This window comes from Apium graveolens, chromosome 5 (assembly GCF_009905375.1).
Source record: "Apium graveolens cultivar Ventura chromosome 5, ASM990537v1, whole genome shotgun sequence".
NCBI classification, from domain to species: domain Eukaryota; kingdom Viridiplantae; phylum Streptophyta; class Magnoliopsida; order Apiales; family Apiaceae; genus Apium; species Apium graveolens.
In genome coordinates, this window is record NC_133651.1 from 230,440,850 (window position 1) to 230,454,624 (window position 13,775).

The 13,775-nt window shown below is 34.4% G+C and overlaps 1 long non-coding RNA gene across 1 annotated transcript; it reads right to left on the minus strand.

Moving 5' to 3' along the window:
* Positions 1–7,362: 7,362 nt before the first annotated feature.
* Positions 7,363–10,875, minus strand: LOC141661705 (uncharacterized). The gene is made up of 4 exons (XR_012550093.1): positions 10,731–10,875; positions 10,532–10,609; positions 9,213–9,260; positions 7,363–7,638 (listed from the first exon to the last, which is right to left on the minus strand). It is a non-coding gene; the product is annotated as an uncharacterized LOC141661705 (long non-coding RNA).
* Between the last annotated feature and the right edge of the window lie 2,900 nt (positions 10,876–13,775).

Consider the following 13,775-nt stretch of genomic DNA (forward strand, 5'->3'; position numbering starts at 1 on the left):
GTTGGGGAAGCCAAAATCTAGTGCAAGTGAGCATCATCTTTTAGATGATTTGTTGGCTCACTTGCCAATTCTTTCATGAACTGTTGTATCATCTGTGCCCAAAATATCTTCAATCAGCACAGAGTCAACAATACTTTCTTATCCCAGTTCATTCATTTCTACTCTCTTGATGGATATTGCTCATCCGTCGAGTAGTGATTATATCCCGACGGATAAGCTTAACAGCAGTTATCCGTCGGATAGCAAAACCACTCACTCGATGGATATCACTCATCCGTCGAGTATCTCTGCACAGCTTCAAACTTCATTTATTTCAAGTGCAGAAGATTTAGTGGTTGTACAGTCACTCTTAGGATTGAGAGAGAAGAGTGTTTTGAGTGAGAGTCTGGGTTGCTCCCAGGAAAAAGGAGAGGAAATGAGTGAAACTATGCAATCCATTTCTTCAGGATTGGCAAAAGAGAGTGAGTGGAGTCCCACCTTAGATGGTGAAGGTGAGGGTGTGAGGGTGGGGAGCCAAGGTGAGACCATGATGCAATAAAAGAGAGAAAACGAGAGAAATGCAGGTACTGGAACTATAAGGATGGATGTCATTGCTAGTGAGTTAATGAATGTCCAGGATGTAGACAGAGAGGGACTATCTCAGCAACCTAAAGTTGTTATAGATTCCATCTCCCTTGATGCTGAGGCATTTACTCACCCTGTTCCAGCTTATCAACTTCTAGCTGAATAGGGCAATGACAATGCAGAAAGGATGCTCAATCTGGTGCATACCACTCAGTCTATGCTAAGAGACAAGGATGCCATCATAGCTTTTCCTTCTATAGCTGGTGATGTAGACTATGAAACTGGTGGTTCAGCTGATTTCTTTGGTGATGGGAGTGGGGATAGTGAAGATGCGGCAATGGACATAGGGGAGAAGTAGGTTCAAGTTCAAGATCTGGTATGCCATCATGGGCATTTTCAAAGCACTATGATGAGCACTACTTCAAGACAACCCTGATCCAACTAATCAATTAGACAAATACTGTTCTTCAAACCACTACTAATGCCAGCACCAAGAAGCTCATTCAGGCACATCTAACCTCCCTGCAACTTCAACAAATCCAAGGCTTCCAACATGCTAGGGATGTAAACACCATGAAGGGTGATATTGAGGAGATGAAGAAGGCCATTTCAGATAAGATGGATTCTAAACTTCCAGAAGCTACAATTCTAGACATCAAGAGGCAATTAAGGAAAAATTCTGATCTTGGAACCAAGATAGATGCCTTGGACACAAGAATGTCAGCTATGGAAGCATCTTTAACAGCCATTCATCTTCATCAAGCCCAACAGACAGATTTACTTCAAAAATTGGTGGCTGCTCAAACCTCCTCCTCTACTCAACTTGATGATAACAAAAAGGGGAGAAAGGACCAAGTGAGGGGGAGAGGCTTCAGATTCAAATCAGTAAAGTAATTGTGCCTTCAATTACTATCTCAAAGCCACCAGTTACAGATAGTATAGATCTGATCAATGCAGCAGCAGCCAACATAAGAGCAGATGATAAGGAGAAGTTGAGTTTAGTCAACTGGGAGAAGATTGATGAGGAAATATAAAAGAAGTTTGAACTAGTCAAGGAGCCAGTTAAGTCAACCATCCATCACTCTCAAGTCAAGTAAATTAGTGTGAATGAGATGAGCATGAACTATCTGGAAAGGGGACAGTCATCCTGCATCAAATCTCCAAAGGCTGAGATGATTCTGAAACCAAGGGTGAACTACTCAAAATCATCATTGAAGAACCCTTTGGATATGTGTATGAGACACCTAAGCCTGATGAAAAGAAGCTTCTGTCAAGGTCAATTGCTTTCTACAAAGATCCAGCTGATTCAGCCTCTAAAAGAAAAATTGCTAAGATTTTCAGGAATGGGAAAGAAATTTGTGTGGTAGCTGGACATCCTCAATTTGCCCAAGCAAAGAGAGAAGAAAAGGCTAGATTGAAGCAGAAAAAGAAGCAAGCTGCTCTAGATACTAAAAAGGCTAAACAAAAGAAAGAGCAGATTGCTATCTTAGCCAAGCTACATGCTGTAAATTCATCACAACAAATTCCTTCTCAGCCATCTGAAGTTATTGAATCAAAGAAGCAAGTTGAACAACAGAAGAAATCTCCAAGAATTAAGGAATCGGCTAAAAGAACTAAAAGGAAACTGGACATTGATGATAAGGAATTGGAGAATCAGTTTCCCAAGAAATCCACTCCAAATACAACTCAAGCATCAAAACCCTCTGTGGTATTTGAAGATATCAAAGTGGTGGATCCTTACAGGAACATCTATGGTGAACCTATTGTGCCTAAGGATGGACCATTAGAATGGGAGAACATATCAATTCATGACTTCTATTTTCCAATCCTTAACAAGCCAAAGAGAACAAAGTCAAGAGCAGTCAAGAAAGTGAAGCTGTCACCTCTCAAATCCAAATCAATAGTCAAAGCTCAATCTAAAGTCAATAAGGGAGATTACATGTACTTGTGTGACATCAAAGAATTTTCTGATCTAAACCTCTATCTAGATGAACTAGATGAAGTGAGAGGAATTGATGCATACAGAAACCTACCTAAAAGGTTAGTGTTCAAGTACAAAGAAGGAAAGGAGATTCAGTGGCCACTTCACAGGATCCTTCAAGAAAGCCAAGCTATACTGATTAAAGTTTATTCATCCTTCAAGAAGAACTTTGGGTTCAATATTACTGTAAGAAGACTGGCACTGAAGAAGATTGAAGAACTAAGGAGTGTTAGAGCTAAAGATGCACTCCCAAAGACTCTAATTATCCCTTACACAGGGAGAAGAGTGCACCTAAGGCCCTACTGGCTGATGGAGTTCATGGATGATAAAGGTGTGTGAAGATTTTTCAGATTAGAAGACCAATTGAGCATCTCCAGCAATGAGACTCTTTTGGAAATGCAAGGAAAGTTAAATCTCTCATAATCTGATGAACTGAAATTCCACAGGCAGCTTCAAAATCAGATTGAGGAAAAAAACAGAAAGCTTGGAAAGAGATCCAGACCTTCAAGGAACTAGATAAATCTGCTCAGGCTAGAGGAGCATCTTGAAAATGACTGTGAGCAAAACTTTGTACATTTTGTTAATTGAAGCACTTTTCAGTATTATCTATTGTCTTTTAAAAGTTGTATTTTTAAGGTGTTTTGTCATCATCAAGTGTCTCTTAATTTATGGCTACAATTCCAGTAGACATAAATTGGGGGAGATTGTTGTGTATATGTTGTGTACTTGATGATTTCATGAACAAAATACCTTGGTAGATTTTACTTAGTGAAATTATGTAGCACTCGACAGATAAGGTTTATAGTCCCGACGAATGACTCAATATAATCCCGACGGATGATGACTTATTATCCATCGAGTGAGTAGCTTATGTAACCATACGTCAGTAGCACATTTCTGCATACACATTGTTTAGAATCTGTAGTAGTACTTAAGTCATGTTGACTTTAGTTAGATATGCAGAATAGGTTGATTAATTGTACATAAATGATGTCTTGTAATTCTGCATAAGTGAAATGAAGTCAAGTGCCTGATTGCTACCCGGCGGATAAACAACAATGAATTCGACGGATGATCAACAACCCGACGGATGATCAATAACTCGACGGATGATCATGAACCCGACGGATAAAGAATTCAAATATCTATTGACAGTGACAACACGGTCACATGTGTCGAGTGGATGCAAATGGAATGTTGTAGCCTATTCAACTAGGTTTTCAAGAACAAAGAAGCATTGCCATTTCCATGCTATTATGAAGATATTCAAAGATGCTGGAATAGAGTAATGAAGTAGCATTGTAATAGACTAGATAGTTTTTGTTTTATTATCCTGTCTCATTACTTTGTAATCTTGGTGATATATAAACCAAGAAGTAGCAACTAAGGAACTATCTGAGATACAAGCAGAGAAACATTTGTAAGCAGAATTCTTAGCATTTCTCTGCATTCTTAGTTGTTCAATATTTGTAAGCAGCTGTGAACTTTTTGCACACAGGGTTCTCTCGATATATATAATATATCTCTGGTGGAATTATTCAAATCCACCAGAAAGTTTTTAAAGACTCTTGTTTTTAATTACTTGTGTTTTGATTCATTTAAGTAACTATTCCGCATTGTGCTAATCAATTCATACTTATATATATATTCGAGTTAGATCATATTTCAATCAAGAAAAAGTTTCAAGAATTCCATTTAACCCACCTTCTGTAATTCTTGTTATATTGTTAAGGGACTAACAATACCAAATTAGATGCATATTGAGGCAAATTGATTAAAATATAAACGTTTAATTATATTCAAGAATAAATATGCCTTAAAAATTAAGAAATGTTATCATTTAAAAACTTAGGAACATCTGACAGAGCAAATAAGTCAAAAGTGTATGGTTTGATCAGTGACACATCCTTTGTTACTCTCTCACACCTTATTTGTTATGAAAGTAAATATGATTCTCATTCGTGCCATGTTAATCTCATCACCATTATAATTATAAACTTTGAAATTAGATAATATAAACATGACTCTCTTTAAGATTTTCTCCAAAGCCATCACATAACTTCCCACTCATAAACTCATAAATGCATGAATCGTAGAAAAATAATAATAGGAATAAAACATATAGTTGAACTCCTTTTATTACATCAATGAAGTGTAAAAGTTGTTGTCTTTGATCATGAATAATCATGATTTTCTCGCTCTTCAGACATAACCATGTGGTAAACTTAGTATGCATTTTACCGAAATGAAGAATGTGTTTGTTTCTGTGATGGTGGACTTCAATTAAAAGTTGGAGGATACAATTGTCTCTTTGGTCACTCACTTATAAGTGGCTTATCACTTATAATAAACGTAAGCGTTGTCTACACCTTGATAATAAAACAAAAGATCTGATCACCTATAACTCAATAACAATGATTAATAGTACATTTTTTGGGTAAAATATAACAAATTTAATGTGGCCATTAATAGTAGAGTAATCAACTACCAACTTGTCTATAATCTTATAAATTTTAATTTGGTTTTTATAGTTTATTCCCTAACATAAGAACACTACGATGTGTTTCTCCTCTACCTAAATAATTTGAAAATTATGAAACATGAATCTCAATGATCTAATTTTAACAGTTATTTTCAAATTACATGATTAAAAATTTGTTAACTTTCGTCATTCTAAACTATAATGACAATTACCTGTCCATCCAAGATTTGTTAAACATCTCTTGGAATCTTTGGTCATATCATTAATGAAGGTAACATTGACTTTATTTCTAAAATTTCATGTTTGGTATCACATCTAAACAAAAATGAATAATGTAATTGATTTCAATAGTCCTGCTATCTAAAATGTGAACAGAGTTTAATTTTTTTAATACCATCTATCTGTTAAAATAAATTTCATATATGACTTAGGTGGGTACTTCTTTCTGGAAATAAATCTGGTAGTAGAAGGGTCTATATTTTAATAACATCTAATAATTTTAATAAGATACCAAATTAGATGCATACTGAGGCAAATTGATTAAAATGTAAACGTTTAATTATATGCAAGAATAAATATGCCTTACAAATTGAGAAACGTTATCATTTAAAAATTTAGGAACATCTGACAGAGCAAATAAGTCAAAAGTATATGATTTGATCAGTGACACATCCTCCATTACTCTCTCAAACCTTGTTTGGTTGTGAAAGTAAATATGATTCTCGTTAGTGTCATGTTTGTGAAATCTATATATCTATATAAATTTTGAAATATATAAATCTATATAAAGGAAAAACTCGGGGTGTGTGACGTGGCAGTTCTCGCCATCCTCCAAACATGTTTCTCCTATTTCACAACCTTCCTCTAATTAGGGCTATTTTTTATAAAATAACGATTTTAAAACTTGTCGTTTTTCCGTTCCAATCAATTTCAGACGCTTGACTTTGCATCTCCTAGACTAACAGTTTTGGGCTTTTCTCATGCAAAACTCAGTCTCAGTAATCAACCTATTTATATATGGAGATAGACGACTACGCGGAGAGAGGAAAATATTTTTATTTCCATAAATCAGGTTTGTTTCAGCTCAATTTCATTTCATATTTGGAGAGCGGTATTCTTTTTTTGTGATGTATGTGGTAGGTATTTGCTTTGAGTATTCTTCCGCGAAATTATTCTGGTTGGTCTCAATTTTCAGAAATTTGATTTATAGTCATGGATTATATATGATCTTTTACCATCTCTTTTGAAAAATAATTCAGGCCAGTATATGTGGAAAATAGTATGCTATCCGGTCAGTTTTAAGCTTTCCTCGTACTAAATTTGACCGATTAGTGACACTATTTATTATTTGTGTATAATCATGCAGCTTCAAAAGCAATCTTGGGATGAGGGATGGAATCGAGAAATTCACCGAATTTTTTTGTCTAATCAGGTTTGTTTCTTTTTAGTATTCAATTCAGAAATTAATTTCGTCTAATCAGGTTTGTTTCTGAGAGATATGTACCTTAGAAAGGAGTGATCTACCGCAATTTCATTTTTTAGGCTTTGTTTAATATTTTTTATCTGCCCTTTGGCCTTTACAAAGGCCTATACTCTTACATCTGTAAAAAAATAAATATGTAAATTTGTTTCTTTATTTGACAATCTGTGTACTGAAAATAATAGTGTGTAGTTCTTTATACTTGATCATTTCAGGTTATTCTCAAAAATTAGCTACACTGTTCTTTTTTGGCTTAAGCATATACACCTGCAAGTTAATGTTTACAATTCTACTTTTTATTGATATGTTCATATTATGTTGGTCATTATGTTCTTTTTTCCTTACATTTATTCATGTATTGTATATAGAGTCTTACAGTTGCATAAGCTATGCTAAAAAGAGAAAGAACTCGCTGTATATAATTCACAAATGCAGGGGAAATTCTGCTCAATTTCAGCTCACCCTTATAAAGCTATATACATATGTTGTGTGATATACATGCACGAAATAGTATTCCGTGGACAAGAATTTGGGAACATCTGAATTACAATTGCATTTACAATATCCATTATGTTGGTTTTACAAAGTATAAATTTTTTGTTTGGTTAGCAATATATGGCCTTTTATGCTATGGTTCTGAGTCACTTTACATTTTATAGTGCCTTGCTTTGAGTTCTTACTTGAATTTTGATTATTATGCACAAGATAGGTTTGTCAGGGGTTAAAATTAATAATCTAGAAACTGTAAAATACTTCAAAAATACCTTTTCACATATGTAACGCCCCCAAATCCGGGGTCAGGAATCTGGGTTGTCACACATCCATCAAATCCTTTGAAACCTGTATTAGTCTCAATAATCCAACAAAATCACATTAAGACCCCAATCCTTCACACACACAAGTTATAACCTTAGAAACAATACATAACCAATAACATCTGTTATTACCCATCAAATACACCTTCCAGGATCTCACACTATTACTCATAACCTCTACATGAAGTTATGAATATTTCTAACTCGAACAACATCCTATCTGCATACTCCGGTCCACCTGAGCAAAGCTGCAAAGAGTTTGTGGGCAATCTACGTATTCTCCACGCAATTGCCTTCTCTCCAGCATACTGGCTATCTGTTGTGATATAATATATAAAAGCAAGAGTGAGCACTATGGCTCAACAAGGTACATATATATTTGTATGTATACATATATATATATATAACAATAAATGTACTTTATATTTTTCAAAGATTTCTGAAAACATATGTGCTTGTCAAACTTGTAATATTCTCAAAATTAACTGTAACATTATATCCACTTTATACTTGTATCCTTCTCTTTTTCAAACTTCAAGATTTTACTCGAACCGGAATTATAAACTGGGTTTGATATTCACATCATGTATCTCATGATTTAAAACTCAGCCTTATCGGCCTTCTGTTGTAGATTGCACAACAATTTTCCAAAATGGAAGAAAGGGACTATACTGGAATAAACCACGTACCGGTGATCAGCCGAGTACGAAATTTTCTCTACTAGTAGAAGGAATACAAACCTAGCCGCCTTTGGGCTTATCAAGATATTATACGATGGTTGCCCATTTCCGTGCAAGTCCAAAAGTCAATGGTCACAGAGACCATATAACTGTACACTGCGCCACTCCGCGCCTGGTCACTACTCGATACCTCTTCGTGTCGGGCATGCCACATTCCAGTCCCAAAACAATTATATCATTTACACAAAATCCTTTATCGAAGGAATAGATCGTTCTGAGTTGACCTTTAAATAAGATGATTTATTCATCACTTTTAATTCAATTGATCCTTGGGAGTTGTCGTAGTTTTGAATTTAAAATCATTTTCAAACCCTTAACTGTAGTAAAGTTTTACATATATTGTTCACTTGTTTTTCATTGAGCGAGGAAGCAAAACCCTTATGCTCCTAGACTAAGTTCCCTAAGGTTTTAATAAGTTTCAGATGATTGATCTCTTCCGAGAAATTTTGAATAATTTAGAAAGTATCCTTAGGAACTATGTCTATTTTTAAATGATTTTTAGAGGTACGTAATATTAAATATTTACGGTCTCATAATATTTTTAAGAAGGGTTCAATGAATTGATAAAACCTTAAGTACAAAATATTTCTCAATAAGGTTCAATGAATTGATAAAAATCTTAATTAAATACTTAAGACAGGATTTGACATCTTATAATTTTCCTTTGAATGGTTACATGCGTTTTAGACAGAGTGAATTGATTTAAAAACTTTTCAATATGTCTTTAAGTATTTTCCGGATATTTTAGTAACTCTTTAGGTATTACTTATAAATAAATAATCAAATAGGATATCCCTTGAGTGAATATTCGATTATCTCTTATAGTTATAAATCAAATCTCAATCATTCGCTTAATATATATGTTACGTGAAGGGACTTTGTTTATTGAATAGAAATCTTCCGCGTCCGGCTCGTTCCGGAATTAAATCAATTTAAAATATCTCTGACTCCCACTATCTTGTATTATAATAAAATTACGTTTCAATTTCTCATACTCGTATAAAATGAATTTTGTTTTCGTGAACAATCGCATAATTTGAATGTATTGATATCACAGACAAACATATATTTTCAAACTGTAAATTATGGCATCAATATCACAACAGTGTATATAGCATGGATAATTTGTGATAGGGTTTCGTAAACTTGCCTGATGTCCAAGCTCTACCTTGATGTATCCCTCTCGGTCCTGGAACCTCTACCAAGACATAATATAACCTCAGTTAGTCGGGTTAACCAATGATCGACTTATTCTAAGTAGACTCACTCTACCCGATCTTCACTCTCTCGGGTTCATTTAACTTACGACATCTCACACCTCGTTACTGTCCATTTAAAATCTCATTTGACACACCTATGTGTTCTTCTTACAATCCTTAACAACTCTCGTGTTTTGATCATCTCCAAATTATATTATTAACTTGGCCAAAACGGGCGGTCAAAGTAATACTTCCATAGTTGACTTTTCATTGAATTACTATTACGCGACTTGCACGCTAGCATTTTTAATAAATCAAAAAATTAAGATTTAAATGCGAAACCACCTCAAGGACTTCTTGAGTGTTTTTGATAATTATCACAAAAGTTTCGATTTGAAAATATGAATTTAAATAGGCGAAATCATTTCCAAAGTTCGGTCGACTATGGAGTTCTACTATTCGCGCTAGTTTTACTAAAACGCTCATAACACACAAACCGTTAAATCAATCGACACGCCGTCTTTGCGTGCACGATCTAGATAACTTCTAATCTTTAATCAAAAACAAACTCTGTCCTTTTTAGAAAACAAATTTCCCAGATTTAATCAAAACAGGGCAGTAGCTAAGCAGTGGCTACGCGTCGTGTAGCATTACCGCGCGACTTTGGTTCCAACATTTTTATAAAATTGAAATATCATTATTTTAAACTCAAATTTTGCAGAGACCTTTATTACATCTATATATAGCTCCTGTAAAATTTTCATGATTTTATAAAATGATTAAGTGAGCTTTTCATTGTAACCAACTCGGCAAATTCGCAAGTGTACGCCATGAAAACCGGTTTTACTAAAATGGCCATAGCTCCTAAACCGTAAATCGTAATCAAGCGATTCAAGTTCCCACGCGAAGATTATAACATGCTCTATCTATTCCAGATAGATTATATCCAAGGTTCCATAAGTTTTATTCCCAGTTTTCTGCTTAACCTAGGCAGTCGGAAATCGGGCATTACGACAGCTTGTTTTTAAGTACTTTACCATTCTCAAACACAACCAAACCATCATCACTTTATCAACGTCCAAGGATCTACCATTTCAATATCTCATAATCTCAAGAACATCAAGAACAACTCATAATATCCATATCTTACAATCCAACCATCAAAATCAATCTTTTATAATCCAAACTCCATAAATCAACATATACTTAACTATGACACAAACTCAAGTTTAAAACTCAACTAAATCAAAAGGGTGGATGATGTTTATACCTTTATTGGATCCTTAGAACATCTAGGAAGAGTGTAGTAACCTTGGAGAGACTTGATCTATCCATAACAAACCTTAAACTAACAAGAGAAATCAAGAAAACAAGTTAGAGATTTTCGGAGTTACTATTCAGCACCTCCTTAAAACATTTTTATAAAATTGAAAATCCACCAATGGACTTGAAATTTGGGCGAGTCTTACCCATGATATGAAGAAACTTTGATAAAAATTTCATGATTTTAGGAGCTCTAGAACTTGAGATATAAATTTTTCTTTCACTTTTGTTCATGCTAGGCAGTTTTGGAGAAGTGGAGGAAAAGAGAGAAAGGAGAGGGTTTTGATTGGCTTCTTGGAGAAGAATGACTATAATTGAAATGTGTGGTGTATATGCAATGTATATGGCTGGTCCTTGCTCTCAATAAAGCCACTTTTATTCACTTGTATAGCTAAGTGTCCAAGCTTGCTCAAAAATCTTCCATGAATCCCTAAATCATGGAATCATGTTTCTAACCATATTCCCTTGGTTCTACTATTCTAGTTGGCTTGATACTAATTGGTTTGCATGGCTCTTGCATGAGGTTTGTATGGGTGCAAGTTGGTTATTTATCATTTAACGGTTACCAATTTATTTCTGTAATCCCTCGAGACGTTACGTGACGAAACTCTCATAGCTTAATTCTTTAGTAATTCAATACTTGTAGTTGATTATTTTTCCATGGACTTGGATTCTTATATCCTCTCTCACTCCAAATGTACGCCTCGTATTATTCGCTAACCCGTAAAAGCGGTCGTTTTAAATATTGGTCGTTTGCGAAAACTAACGACGTTTACATACACTTATTTTCCATTTTAAGATGCGCTGTGAACTCGGAATCGTAAAATTCATACTTGTATATGGTGTGGTCGCAAAAGTTTTGTGTTTGTACGAAAAATCACTATTCATCTAAGTCTTTTATCGATGTCCAACAATTTGGGTTCTTACAACATATCTGCCTCTTTTGTCAACAAGTGGAAATAGTGTCCGGCCGTGGTCGATCCTGCCTAAAAGTTTTAAGCTAAAAATTAATGGTTACCCACGTCGAAGTAAATGGCAGGTGTGCGTGTGAATAAAAACAAATTCATTCATAGGAACCCATTTTCCAGCACCCTGCATCTTAATAAAAAAATCATTGTTAATGAAGTTAGGATGGAAATAGTGATGCATCAATGTTTAGGTTATTTGTTTAGTTGTTTAGAGTGAGTTCTGCACTCTTGCTAAATTCACATGTCTGTGCTGTATAATTAGAATGCTAGATATCTGCATTCTTTTTTATACATATGATCGGGGTGTTGTTTCTAGAGGGCTTGAAGATCTGTAAGCAAGTGACTGATTGTGAACCATCATCGCAGTTTTTGTATAACAATGTATACTTGTAGCCTGGCATTTTTACGATATCTCAAAATTTACATTTTATATTTGCAGAATGCGGGACTGAGAGGGTCTAGAACTTTTGGGGGTGCTGACATTGGCTAAATGAAAAATGAAAGAGTTTCAGAGTCCTCTTTGAACTATTGGTATGAGTACGAGAAATGTGAAAACTCCTGCTATTTGTTGAGGTTCTATGGCATGAAGAGGTACCTTAAATTTCTTAAAAACCCAAGATTGTTAGGTCGGTATAATTCCTTTTTAATAATTTATCAAGTTACAAAGAGCAGAAATTTCTTGGGCTGTAATGTTTATCGCCATTCATCTACTCTATAGTGCATTGGTGACTAGAAATGCATTGGACTGTATGTACATTTTGGCAGCTAGAAATGCAGGGCTAATGCTCTTGATGTAACCGATTCGATTCGTTTCTAGATGTAGTGTGTAATTATAAGTAAATTGTGCCTAATGATAATAGTTGCTTCCCTTGCATATAAAATGGTTGTCCTGGTTATTCCATTAATGTACAGGTATGTGATTGTGTTCTAGAACTGTGTTGACATTTTTATATTAGTTCTTAAAATTTAAGCTACTACGTTTTGCTCCTAAAACAATTACTCATTTTGCTCCTATGAAACTATAAATTTAAATGCACCTAATCCTAGTGCAAATGCACCTGTACCAATACCAAAATCTAAGCCAGTTATAACCTCTGGTGGATTCAAATTCAGCACTTCAGTTATAAGAAAATCAGCATTTAATTAGATTCCGATCTACTGGTGTTGCTCAACCAAAAAAAATTAATTCAGCCTCTTAATGCACTATCTAGTTGTTTTTATTAGTAAGCTTCAAGGAAATAATATCTTAACTGGGGGCAAATGATAAATATTACTCACACAACTAACAATTTTAATTCTTAATTATTTCAATTCCAAGGATGCAAATTCAATAATATCGTTCTGCAACTCGACATCACTCATCTCATAACATAAACTAAGGTAAGTATATATTCATACATACTTCATTAACTCAAAAAATTTGAGCACACCTACCTCCAAACATATTTCACCAGAATCAAAATTAATCTATGTGAGAATCTAAAACTGTCCATCCATTAATTTGTTTGTGAAAATCCGAAGTTTTATCCAAAGTGGCTTGAATTCAATGTGGCAGTGCAATAACCAAATCAATTCTGGAAACAAATCATACATGTGATAGCCATATAACCTGTTGGTAAAATAAAATATATAAGAAAAGGATACAACCAAAATAAGAAATATTTAAAAGGGTAGGGATGGGCATTTCCCCCGCCCGACCCTGATCCGATCCCCGCCCCCGAACGGGGCGGGGAATCGGGGATTTTTCGGGTACGGGACGGGGATGTGGGAGATATGTGTAAAAAATTTAGGGATCGGGGCGGGGCGGGGAGATACTAATCCCCGACTCCAAATCTTATTTTAAATAAAAATAATATTGTATATATAAGTATCTCAAATAAATATTGAAATATATAAAATATATTATTATTTTTAATTTCTTATCCCCTATATGATTTAAATTTACTTATCGTGATATTATTTTATTATAAAAATGTTATTTTTGTTTATTATTATACTAGAAATAAATATTAATTCAAATTAAGATTAAACATTAATATTAAATTTAAAAGAAAATCTATATATTATGATTTACTATGTGAATTTTTATTGAAAAATATTATTTAAAATTTAATTTTTATTAAACGAAAAAATAAAAAAAATTCCCCAAATCCCCGCGGGGATCTCCGTTCCCCGTTTGGGGTGGGGAACGGGGAGTAAAATAATCCCTGTTCGGGGATCGGG